General features: G+C 39.5%; 1 long non-coding RNA gene across 1 annotated transcript in view; it reads left to right on the top strand.

The window, feature by feature from the left end:
- Positions 1-436: 436 nt before the first annotated feature.
- Positions 437-13,477, top strand: part of LOC128845075 (uncharacterized) — a 77,498-nt gene continuing 64,457 nt past the window's right edge. The window contains exons 1-2 of the long non-coding RNA XR_008446612.1: positions 437-462; positions 2,194-2,264. This is a non-coding gene — a long non-coding RNA (uncharacterized LOC128845075). The remainder of the gene's footprint in view (positions 463-2,193; positions 2,265-13,477) is intronic.

Raw genomic sequence — 13,477 nt, 5'->3', positions numbered from 1 at the left:
ATGGATAAGTCCCTTGAATCAAATGCGGCTACCCATGTGAGCTAAACTACTTATGTGCAGAACTGTTTGCAGAATTGGGCCCTTAGCTTGGAAGATGATACCATTGCTAAATGACCTATATCAATGTGAAAGTAAAATCTGTCTCGCTTCAAAAGAAAATTGCCAAGATTTTCTTCACTGAAATTTTGGGATCTGTAGAAAATGAAGCCTTTTTATTTTTTTCCCCCTCTGATAATCTGTTCAGTGAACAAGCTGTGAAAAATAGTTCTGTATAGTTTCCATGTGAAGCAGCAGACGGTAAATTTCCATTTAAAAGAATGATTGGAGTAGCTGCTGGCACTGAACTCAGTTGTCTTAGTCAAATCTACTTACAAAGAGTTTACAGCAATGCAATAGTTTATTATTTCACTCAACCAGAAATCAGAGGAAAAAGACACAGAGGAAGACTGAAGTAGGTTCATGGTCAGAATTCTTTTCTGTCTTAACATTTTGTTTTTATTTTAATTCAGATGTTGTGGTCAATAGTTTCATGTGTAAGGAAGAGACATTTCTTTTCACCTCCTCTTTTGTATGCAGTGAAATAACTGTACTTTGTGCTTCTATAGCACCTTTCTTCTGTGGATCTGAAAGGACTTTACAAACATTAATTGAGTCTCACAACTCCCATGTTGAGATAAGTATTTATGTATCTAATGCAGAATGCTTAACCTGGTCCTTGTACATAAGTACTATACAAGGTCTATAGTAAAATTATAGGCTATCTGTGGTGAATTAATTTAACTGATTTGCCATATATATAAGCCATATATTGCCCTCTGTTCACCACTCATGCTACTTCCATAGTATGGGAGAGCTGTACAAATATCTATGGAAGATTATGTTTAATTGTTTGTATCACTGTAATCTTTTAGAGTTTTGTATATAAAGGTATTTATTGTTCGTGCCTGGGCAAACCGTTATTTGCTGTGATGGTTCAAGGCCATTAATCATTGTTAAGATTATTTTTAAAAGAACCACCAAAAATATGTTTTTCATTATATTCTTCACTTTACCTGTGTTTGTGAATAAAAAAAGAAAAGGTCGAACTAGAAGACCAACCTACAGTCTTTAACTTTTGAGCATGTGGGATGATTATACTCCCACCAGCCTAGCCCATCCGCTAATCCCAACAATACCTTATTGCAAAATGAAGAAGTGTCCCTCATCCTGCCCAACGACCCTCAGTCCCAAACCTAACGACCTTGCTAGGAGCTCCCCTATCCAAGCATTCCCTGTCACTGTGCTCTTCCTCGCCTGCCAGTTCCCCTGCCATCCTCCTCCCCTGCCATTTGAGAAGGAGTACAGGAACGGGCAGTACATAAAGGCAGGTCATGTTAGCAGTGCAGGGTAGGTAAGAGGAGACCATTCCAGCAGGAGAAAGGCAAGGTCCATTGAGTCTCATGCCAACTCCTCAGCTGGACGTCCCTTCCATTTCCTTAGGGAAAGCTCCGCTGGAGCAGACTAGAGAATGAGAACTTTTTTCTCGAGTTATAATGCCAGCCCATGGAATCCTATAGCAGGGATGTAGTTCTATATTAAACAGTCAATTGGTTTAAAAATTCTACAAAAGGGGTATCATTCTCATTCTCTGTAGAATTATATAGTGTTTTAGAGTAAGGTCTACTGAAACCTATTGGTTTCATTCATATTTCTATAGGGGTTTTTCCATAAAGGATAGCAAGAAGCCTTCTTCACTTCATGTCATCGCAGCTGTTAGCTAGCCCCCAGTCCTTTAGGAAATCAGCCAATTTCTGGAGGAACCAGCTAGTTTGCCAAGAGTGAATGTCTACAGGCCCAAACTTATAAATACATAAGCACCTGAGGAAAGTTAATCGTGTGATTAAGTATTTTCAGGATTGGGCACTACCAGAGAATTTGAAATTGTTAATTTACCTACAAATATTGACCAGCAATACTTAGTGATGTATGCCGGGATCCATGAGACCTGCCTAATCACCAGCAAATGGGATCTGCTGAAAAAAGATCCAGCCAGGCAAGCTGATGGTTTTTGTGGGATGCTTTAACACGTTCCTCAATTTTTTGGTAGATTCTGACAGGTTGCGAGAGTGACACTCTCTGTTTACTTGAAACTTGTTGGTTTGTGTTAGTTCTTTTCATTTCCCCACTTTTCTCCGTCTGCTTCTGTGCCATCAGGCGTCTGCCAGGATTGCCAATATCCAAAGCGAATTCAAAGGCAGAAGATACCCTGATGGGGTGTATTTTAGGTGAGAAAATCAAGGGTCCTTACTTGTACTGTCAAGAATGTAAATGAAACTAAGCAGTTGAGCAAAGGAAAGATATAGCAATGCCTTCCATTTCTGTCCCTCTGGTGCATTAGGATGTCCTGTCTCAGGTCTGTCTAGTATGGAAAAGTGCAGTATTGGTATTGTCCCAACAGCAACAGATTCTTTTAAACAGTTTTTTTATTTAAAGGAATATCCATTACTCTGCTATTTCACTTGTACTCAATGAAAGTTGAAGGGGGACTTGCACAAATGAACATTCTGATTGTGCATGGCAGTTGTGTGGCTAATACACTGTCACAGCAAATTGAAGGCCTGGTCTTTCAAAAATGTGTCCCACTAGCCTTCTTCTGCTCTAGCCCTACCTAATGCTCAATTTTCAATATTATCAGGGCTTCAGCATCATTTGCATTATACAAATGTTTTAAGCCTTGATCCTTCCTTCTCCCTGATAGCTTCCATTTCTTTGTTGGTCCAATGCAGGTCGAAAGCTTTTTTTTTTTTTTTCGGTGCATGTCTTTTATCCTCTGCAAAGTGGCATACAAAATTATGGTGCTATGTGAATACTTAATAATAATTAATAGTCATGGGGCTTAGAGTCCTGGAGGAAAGTGTCTCCTCTCTAGTAGCTGTAGAATGTGTAATGGGCCCTCCTGCACTGTTTTTCCCCCAAGATTAAAGCCTCTTTGTTCCCCGACTCCAGTTACCACTAATCAGGTTTTTGGTAATGACATTGGGAAGCATCACACTGTCCATGCTCAGAGATGTGTCCTAATGCAGCATGATGTTAATCTTCTGCAGTAAGCAGCCCCATTCCGGAAGTCAGCCAAACTAAGGAAGGAAGAGTAATTAAGGGCCTGAAGATATCTAAAATAGCAATAGGAGCGAGGGCAGGTTTTCCCAGCTGCTTCATCCATTGTGTGCACAGGTACTTACAGAACTCTCTGGCCAGCACTTAGGTGAACAGATGCACTGATGAGCTGCCAATACTTTATAAGGGACTCTCACAAAAAATGTTCTCTCTCTCATAAAACACTGTCTCCCAAGGGCACAAGTGCTGTGCAGGAGGGGTGAGGCACTGAGGAATCTTATCATGTGGTTCTTCATTTCAACAATAATTTTCTCCTAGCCATAATGAAGGAAGGAACCAACAGCCTTATATTGAGGGGGCTTCACTGGAAATGTTTTGCTTTGTTCTTGACTACATACTATAAATAGTCATGCCATAGCTAAGGGATCCACTTGTGTAGTTTGAAATGAGGGAAGAAGGAGAAGCGATGCCTTGCAGTTAAGGTAGGAGTTAAGGTACCCAGCACTGTACTGGTTTATTGAAGGAAAGTTTGCGCCCTCTAAGCCTGCTAGTATTTTCCTGGTGGGACTGAGAATTGTTCTGATTGACTAATGTTCCTTGAAGAGAATTAACATTCTTCAAAGTAGTCAAGCACTGATTCTGAATCAAGGGAGCCACATTGTGGCTGGATCAGTCTTCGCACTCCTGAACTGTTCTGCTAGGCAACCCTTATTACTTCTTCCTTTTTAGTATTCAATCTAAATAATTAAACAAACGGTTTGGCCGTATAACCAGATTTGTTTTATAGGAGCGTGTTTATTGCCGTACCTTAAATCTTTAATTTTCTAATGATTGTAGCCAATAGCAATTAATTTAAAATAATTAAACCAAATATACACATCAAATTGCCAAGCACAACATTTTTCTCCTTCATTTATGACTTAATAGACTTCAGTGTGCATGCTCTGTCTTTACTAATTGCACAGTTGATAATTCTTTATGACTTTGAGGAGTTCAACATTTTCTGTCTTTTCCTTTAATCGCTGCATTCTCTAAGAATAATCATAGTCTTAATTTTGTTTAACTTATGCTAAGGGAAAATATGAATCTAAACCACAGGAGGAAAATAAAACACGTCATTGTACAGTTTGCTACAGTGTATAAAATACATTTCCTATCATTTTACAGCTGGAACCATTCAACCATTCCAATCTGCAGTGTAGATGGAATCTAACCAGGCTTCAAGGATCACACTGAAGTCTTTAAATTGATTAGGTTCTATCCAGATTACAAAACAGAGGAGTGTGTAGCCAGGTCTAACATCTAATTCTATTTACATGTTAAGTTTGCAAACCCTGCTATCTCTGGCATAATCATTTTGTTGTTATTTATATAGAGGTGCTCATTTTGTTCAGCACTACACACGCACACATGAGAGACAATCTGTGGCACAGAGAGTTTACAGTCTAACTAGAAAAAGGTGGGAAGAGAGGCAAGGTCACTCACCCAGGGTCACACAGCAGCTTGTTGGAGGAGAGAATAGGTCACAAGGCTCTTGACTCCCTGTCTGGTGCTCTGTCCACTTGGCCACACTGATGGAGCTGTGGAAGGTTGTGATTGAGAAGGGGAGTGGAATGGCTGTGTGATGCCCTCTTATTTGGGGGCAAGGTGGATGATGAGGTGGAGGGAGATTAAAGAAGGGATTCCGTCACTGGGGTGAATGGGTACTGAGTGATCAGTTGGGGTGGTGCAGAGGGCTGTGTCACCAACGACATGTTTGAGGAGGGAGAGTGGGAAAGAATGGATGTGAAATTGATAAAGTTAAATGTGTAGGCTCCGAGTATTTTTTGCAGTAAGGAAATAGCACATGCCTTGTCACAATCCCTTGCCCTGCTCTGCGAAAAGAATAGTCTTGTAGGCAATGCAAGAAAATCTGGCACAAGAGACTATTCTGAGGCAAAAAATGAAGGAACAGAAACATTTCATGTAATAGCACCGTGAGATATTTCCTCCTTAATTGTGGACTGAGACGAAAATATTGCAACTTTCTTCCTCTGCCCCCAATAAAAGGGAATGGAAATTTAGTTAACTAAAAAGGGTTATTTTAGAGCAGCAGTTCCTAGGACCCAGACCAGTGCATGTAGGGGGCAGGTTGGAGCCTGCCTATGGAATCAATAGTTGGCAAAACCTAGAAAAAGCTCTAGCAGCTTCAATAACCCCGGGGACTAATTCCGAATGTCTGCAGTATCCCTGGAATCCACCTGTCATAAGCCATCACCTGTAGCTCCAGTGCATGCAGCCCCCATGAGTCCCTCTAGCAAACTATAAACCCCTCCTCTCTCCAGGCTGTCCTAGCATCCACCCGTCTCCCTGGGGAATCATCTCTGGAACAAAGAATATCATTCCACAGAATACGATACAGAACCTTCTCACCTGGTGTTCCCTGAGGCGTGCTGCTATCTTCTGTGGAGCCTTCTGCCTCACTATGCATCTGGTCTTTCCCATCAAATGGGAATTCTGAAAAAGTTGTCATGACATTTTCATACCAGTCTTTTCGAAACATCTACAAGGCTCCCCAAGCTGCCTGGAGCCCCAGTAGCCACCAGGCAGGGAGCCAGGCAGCTAAGGTAGCCTGGGAGTCAGGGTTTCTGGGCTGCTGAGAGCCAAGAAGCCTGGGCATCAGGATTTATGGGCTGCCAAGAGTCATAGACCCCTGAGAACACCAGCAGCTGCTGAGGAGTGGTGGAGCCGGGAATGATTTTCCAACAGGAAGTTGAAATTTTCCCACTGAAAATTTTTATTTTGCAAAAAGTAAATTTACCATTGGAAAATAATGCCGATGGAAAACTCCTAACCGCCTCGAGATAAAATACTATAAATAAATAAAATACAATACAGGCTTTGTAACAATATTCCTCACGCTGGGATGAGGATCGGAGAAAGGAAAGAACCACACGTGAAAGATGCTAGTTGTATGGCTGAAGACACTTCTGGAAGGTGATCAGATATCATGGTGATGGGCATGGCCTAAGAGACTGAATAGAATAGAATAGAATCAGAATACCTATATATGAATATCAGAGACTGGTTAAAAATACTGACGTGAAGAGTAAAACTCCACAAAACATATTCCTTTAACCAAACGCAGCATGTGTGGGATAACTTGGAGGGGCTACATTTTGAGGGAGCCCAGCCCATTAATTCCCTTTAATTACAAAAGGAGGTCATTGAAAGCTACTTTTTCTACTAGCGGGCAGTGTTCTTTTTTTTTTAATCATGTGTAACACTTGTACAATTTGGTGAAATTACAGGCACAAGAGGAGAAGCCGGTCTGTTTAAAAAATAAAAAGAAGACATGATTACTTTGCTGAAGCTGTACTTTATATTTTATCTTCCCAAAGAGACAAAGGGAATAAATACTTAAGGCCCAGTGGTGACGACAGTGAAGCAATCATGAAGTTGCTGGATACCTTTGTCTCTAGGAGGCACGTAATAATTTCTACATGTCTGCCACTGAGTGTCAACCTTTCTTTTCTTCCCTTTTCCATTTTGGATGGCCAAACTGATTATCTAAAATAGAAAATTAGCACACAATGGGTTTACTCTGTGATACCCCTTATGCAACTAATGGGCAAAGCTTGTTAATTGGTTGTAAATGCCAGCAGGTTGCCAAGATAATACTTCAGAAATAAGCGGGTATTCTGATAATTACAGCAATCTTCATCTATAAAAGCTTAAGTAGATGAAGTACTGGCTGGCTTAAAACCAAGATTTATCCCGCTGAACTCACATTAAAAGAAAAAATAAGATGAAAACAATAATGTAGCAAAACAATTATATAGCAGGAAGCGTTGTAGGTTTTAGAGATTGTGAAAACTCAGAAAGTAAAACAGTGCTGTAATAACCAGTTATGGAAAAATAGGCCATTTACATTTGTGTATAATTAAATAGTAGGCTATGCAATTTCACTTTTTAAAGTAAACTGCCTCTTCCTTTTTTTTATAGGGCAACGTAGCCGTAATTGCTGCATTAAAGCTTTAATGAAAGAAAAAAGCAGCAGATCAAGATGACATGTAACATCTACATTTGTACTGTGGCGTTCTGCTTGTTTAGTAATAGGAATCTACTGAGGAGATTAAAATTGCAGAATTCTTCATAGTTTTTTTCTCTAAAGTCGGTATAGAAAGATCATTCAAGGTCTAAAATACAAACAATTTATTTTTCTACCTTCAATCTACAAGAATTTAATGGCTTTCCTAAGTATTAGAGTGCTTTAAGGAATGCTTCCGTGTAAGAGGGAATATTATTTCAGATCATGAAAATTATTAAAAGTGAGTGGCTCAAACTTAAAGTTAGAGGGTTCACCTAATGTTTTAGAATATTGCCCCAAATGTTAGATATTACTTTATTTTTTTTAACTTAGTGCCTTTTTTGAGTAATTTTCTTGTCAAAATTATCAACAGGTTGATATATAATAATGTTGCTTTGAATTTTGATTTTTTTTAAAATAAGGAACAATTGCAAGATGCGGTAAATGCAGTTCCGATCTAAAATGAAGGCTGTATCTTTCAATCAAGATCTTCAACCATGAGAGTAAAATATGTGAGCTGATGGTGATTGGGGGGTGGAGGAAATGCACAGTTTTCCCATCTCTTGTTTGATGAGTTTGGCGTGTATCTCTGTACATTACACTTAATAGATGATGTCTTTTGAGAACAAGCAATGGCATGTTTGGTATGTACCACATGAATGGGCTAGAGAAGTTTGGTGTGCAGGACAGAAATATTGCTCCAAGATTATGTTCCCTTTACACTTTAGTGGGAACAACTAAAAAAACCCTATTTTTGTCTGACAAGGTTGTTGGAGGTCAGTGTAAGAAGCTGGCAAATTCAAATTGAATTCAGCATGTAGACCCCACCAAATGCATTGCAACAGTGACTGGAATAGTGTGTCCAGTTCTGGTGTCCACAATTCAAGAAGGATGTTGAAAATTGGGGAGGGTTCAGAGAAGAACCACAAGAATGATTAAAGGATTAGAAAACCTGCCTTATAAGGTCAATCTATTTACTTTAACAAAGAGATGATTAAGGGGAGACTTGCTCAAACTCTGTAAGTATCTACATAGGGAACAAAAATTTGATAATAGGGGGTTCTTCAATTTAGCAGACAAAGGTATAGCAAGATATTGTGGTAAGCAGGAGCTAGACAAATTATGACTCAAAATAAGGTGCAAACTTTTAGCAGTGAGGATAATTAACCACTGAAACAACTTACCAAGTGTTGTGGTCAATTCTCAAATCAAGATTGGATGTTTTTCTAAAAGATACACTTTACTTCAAACAGAAATTAATTCAGGGAAGTCTGATGCAGGAAGTCAGCCTAGATAGTTACACTAGTCCCTGCTGCATTTACAATCTATGAATGTATGAACTGCATTGATTTTTTACTAATTTTTGCCATCACTACAGCTGTTGACAAACGCTAACTGCATAGGCATGTGTCATCCTAGCTGTAAAAAGGCAGCCAGACCTTTGTCTCACTTAAGTACCTCAGTGTCAGGGCCCAAAGGGTTTTGCGCTCTCCTGGATTAAATCAACTTCCCATCTCATTCATCAGGGTAAGTGTGAATACTCAAGCATGCTGGAAATTAACATTTGCTTTACAATCAGATTTGCAGAAATGACTAATGCTTTTGGTGCCCATGTTGATCCACCTTAAAGGAACCTGATTTTTAGATGGCAAGTGCTCTGCACTTTCAGATAATCAGGCCCTTTTAAGGTGTCTCAGATTGGGCTCCTAGAAATAAGTAACCCAAAATCACTAATGACTTTTGAAAAGGTAGGTCATTGGTGTAACTACAAGTGTGTCATTTTAATGTTTATGGAAAGTGGAAAGGAAAATGACATGAAGACAGCTGAAGGGAATTCATTGATAAATTCAAGTCAATGCTTGTGGGAAATGTATTGTAGTGTGCATTGTAACATTTTTTAGCAGTACCAGAATCTACTGTACTTTTTGAAGTAAAAATTCTTAAAATATCAGAATATAATACTGTGGCAAGTTAAAATGGCATGATAGGGTTCCACTTTTGCTCTCACATGTACCGAGAACACAAATGAGACTTCCCCCAACTCCCCAACTGATTATCATGTAAATGCATCCTGGGGGGCTTTTCTCACACCTTCTGGCCAATAAAAATGGTCTACCAGCCAAATTCTGCACCTCTCCCCCCAAAAATTGTCTTCAGAGGGTTTGCACAGTATAACTAATTAGAACTTAGTAAACAGGTCTGTTGAGGATGCACAAGGAGATATAGACACTCACTCACTGTGGCTCTGCAATGCTTGCTGGAATAAAAAGGAGTTGAAAAAATTGTCACAATAGTAAAGTGGTCTGACTCGGAATGCACACAGGAAGCAGAGCTGTTGAGTAAAAAGGTGCAATTTTTGCACAGATGTTTTCTACAGTAGAACCACACTTTAAATAATGGACGCTACTAGTTTGGCCAACTCACATATATTATGTACTATGTATGGTTGTGGGAACTGGTAGAGGAAAAAATTACTTCAAGGGATTCTTTAATGGATCCATCTCTCTTGCCTTCTAAGAATAAAACAAGTAGGAGACTTTTTCAATCATCTTGTATTTCCATTTATCCTTTAAAAATGTATAAGCACAGTCTTCATACGATGGTGCAGTTACTATGGTAATTGTTTATTAATCTTGCAGATCTCGGTAATTGTCACGGTACAGTTTATATAGCTTGGAGAAGGATTTAAAGTAGGAGTTTGATTGTTTTATACATCTCTCTTTTAGACACTTTACAAACTTTTTTTTTTTACAGCATATGCATTTTTCTCTCTTAGTTCAACTTTTATTCAGATATGTCGGTTTCTTGAAATGCCTCTCTTTGAATTGTGTACAGTCTAGGTGCTGTAAGAAATGGGTGAAAAAATTTCTTAGAATCAGGAGAATGGGGTAGGTGCAGAAGTTTACTGAACTTAAATCATGGCTTTTTTTTTAAGGGTACACGTGTTACATTGAATATAATGGATTATCTATGGAAAATTAATAAGCCAAAATAAAACTCGTTCCATAGATTATATTTAATAGAGCATAATTCTGAGCTACTTTCTCAGTTCTTCTCAGGCCTTTCTCCAAGGGACCATGATCCTGATTGGCTTCACTAGTTGCTATCTCTTTCCTTTAATGCCATTTGCTTCCAGAGAAATTTGGAAGCACTGCGACTACCTCTAGTTTCCTGTCGAGACTACAGGAGATTCAGTAGGCTTCATTAGTTCCGAATTTGCAAAAGTATCAATTTATTTCTCACATCATATAACAAGAGTATGGCACAGAAAAACTTTCTCTTCAGCCTTGGGGAATGAGAGCGGATTATATGTGCTAGAAAAATCCCTTCAGACAATAAAACTCAGTAGAACACTAACATGGGAGGGAGGTTGTTCCCCTATGACCTGCCCACAGAAGGGACCCTGAAATAGCTTTGATGATCTGGGCCTAAAAGCCTGTTCTTTAAACGTGTAACCTCAGCCCTGAGCCATGGCTTTAGCCTTCTCTCTTCTCTCCTCAGGGTTATGGGTCCTGGGTTCACCTATAAGGCGCCTGATGCCTTCACCCAGGGAAACCCCTCCTGGTGCAGAGAACACAGAGGGCTTGTCCCTTGGGAAAATATTGATCACACAATCTCATATAGCGGAGTGTCAGTCAGAGCACACAGAAATAAAATAGCTTGTCAAAATGTTCAAGGTAATAAAACAGTAAACAGGGCTTTTAGGTATGGGCAACTCTGGATAAAGGACAGTGGGAAAGGGGATTAAGACAAAAACAACAATACACAAACTCTACCCCTTTCAACATTTGTAGCCAGTACAAACTACCCTGTGCTCCCTCCCAGCACCTGCCCAGGCAAATAGTGGGTTTAGGCTCAGTCTTCGATGGGTGGTGCAGTGTTGAAATCCGTGGGTTAAAACAAAATAGCAAACTAAACAAATGGGTGTTCTTACAAAGTGTCCACCCCACGATGGTAGGCCCAGCCTTATGGCTTTCTAATCCGGATTCCAATGTGCAGTTTCACTGTCTCTTGGCAGCCTGACTGTGACTCTCCTCAGTCTCCTGGATTTCTGGTCTATGCTGAGATGACACCGTTCCATGTCCCAGAAATCCCGAAATGACTCAAACTCTTCCCTTGGGTAGGAATGTGGAGGGTAGAAGGGTCCTCCTGGGCTGTGACACATCTCTGTCTTCCAAAACCAAAAGTAAAACCATACCCTTTGTCTCAGAGTTCTGGCTCTGATTGGTCCTGGTAGCGTTGGTAGCCAGTTCTATCTCCGCCATGGGCCCTAGGCAATCCGGGAAATGGAGTTCTGAGCCTCTCCAACCATTCCTGCTAGAGGCTGGCTCAGTGTGGTATTTCAGGAGCACCATCTCCAAAGGGGTTAAAAACATAAGAGATTGCTCATGGAACTCTGGTGTAATAAGTCTGTCATCTCGTTATTAGCACTGGTTGGAAAATGGTAAGGATTTTCTGTGAAAAATTTGAAAAACACATTTTAATTTTTTTAAAAAAGTTTTAATACACATTTTTTCAGTTATCAAAGGAAAAACCAAACCAAAAACAAATACAATTTTAAAAAAGATGTTTTCTTGTCCAACCCCCCAGAAGATTTAGAAAGAAATGAACATTCTCAGTAATTTTTTTCATTTTGAAAATAGACCCTTTTTGTCAGAAAAAAATTCAAATGAAAAATTCTGACCCAATCTGTCATTGCTATTTTCTGCTGGTTTTAGTCTAGTCTAAAGGAGCAGATTCATTATTATATTTTTTCTAACAAAACTGAGAGAACCAAATAGTTGATAGAATGTTTATAAATAACTCATTAGCTCACAGCTCTGCTTTGTAGTTTTATCAATACTATACCCCAAAACCAATAATTGGTAACTCCTAAAGTCAACTTACTGAAAGAACTCCCCTTTCGACCTGGAGCCATTTCTAAGAGATTCACATGCTTTAGATGGAAAAAGTGCATGATGCCATCTCCAGACTCTTTCTGCATAAATTGTATGTGTTTATTATTCATTGTAACACAGAACATTTTCTGTTTCTGTGTCACTTGTCACTAATCACTTATGCATCTGATGTGCATATCCAGCGTAGAATCTCAGGCATTCTTGGCTTTAAAACATAAGATATGCATGAATAAGAGTTTATCCCACCTCCAAAATAACAACGTTGATACATTTTCAATAGGGAAAGTGCATATGTTATGGTAGCTCATAAGCAGCCCTAACCAAACTAGCTGAAAAGTGACATGGGCTTTTCCCCCCCTTTTCCTCTTTAGTATTTCATGAAAGTGTGTAAAAATTTTACCATCTGAATGCCACACACTTCATTCTGTCTGTGAGATAAAGAACATTTTTCTAAAAGAAACATACGCTACTTGTTACAGTGCTTTTGCTTCTTTGTACAGACTGATTTCTCAATGCATTTAAATTTTGTCATCTGTAATTGTGTTTGTGAGAAAAGGAAACTTACACTTTTTTCCCACCTTCCCAGGTAGCACAGGGCTAGTGTAACATGCATACTATTGTTTGCATAGGATGATACACGCACACGCATTGCAGCTTTATGTACTGATACATCTGATTCTAAAGGCTGGTCTTCTATAGATTGAGTAGAGGCAGGGGCAGTCAGCCATTGTGATTACATCTCTACTCCGGCATTTTGCTCTTCCATGCCTTTGTACCCTCCTCTGGGCCAAACCCCGAACCCGTTCACATCAATGGTAAAACTTGAATGGGACCAGGCTTTGACACTCTCTGACCTTGTCTATGCTACTCTTTCCCCTCAAATTTTCTAACGTTGCTACAACTGTTCAGCTGCACCAGTGGGAGCTGCTGTTGATTTGATTCTAATGTTGCCTAGTTCTGCTCTGAAAAAGGTTAGAAAACATAGTGGTAAAAATGCTGGAAGCTGCAGGAAGTTTGCGTACACTAGCTCTCAGAGTTGCTAGTGAAGCTGCACTGGTGGTCTCAACGGTGGGAAGGTTGGAGGAAAACGGGCTAGCGTCGCTGGAGCTAGTATGTTGTCTACATGGAAACGTTTCATTTGGCAATACTGAGTGATGAGTCTGGATATCATTGTTTGTAATTGTAATTAGAGCTGGTAAAATATTATTGATCATATTAATTATATGATTTTTTCCCCTATATTTTGTTCAGTCAACTTTCTGAGCAGCTTATTCATTCAATAATTTTTTGACCAGCTCTAACTGTTACACGGTCACTGTTCTGCAAACCTTGACGTCCATATTCAATGAAGAAACTGGATCTACCTGAACATTTAACCACTTGAGCTTCACTACTGGAAATACTCAAGAAAAGCACA

This window comes from Malaclemys terrapin, chromosome 11 (genome assembly GCF_027887155.1).
Source record: "Malaclemys terrapin pileata isolate rMalTer1 chromosome 11, rMalTer1.hap1, whole genome shotgun sequence".
Taxonomy (NCBI): Eukaryota; Metazoa; Chordata; order Testudines; family Emydidae; genus Malaclemys; species Malaclemys terrapin.
The sequence above is the reverse complement of the archived record's forward strand: the minus strand, read 5'-3'. Positions and strand labels throughout refer to the sequence as shown.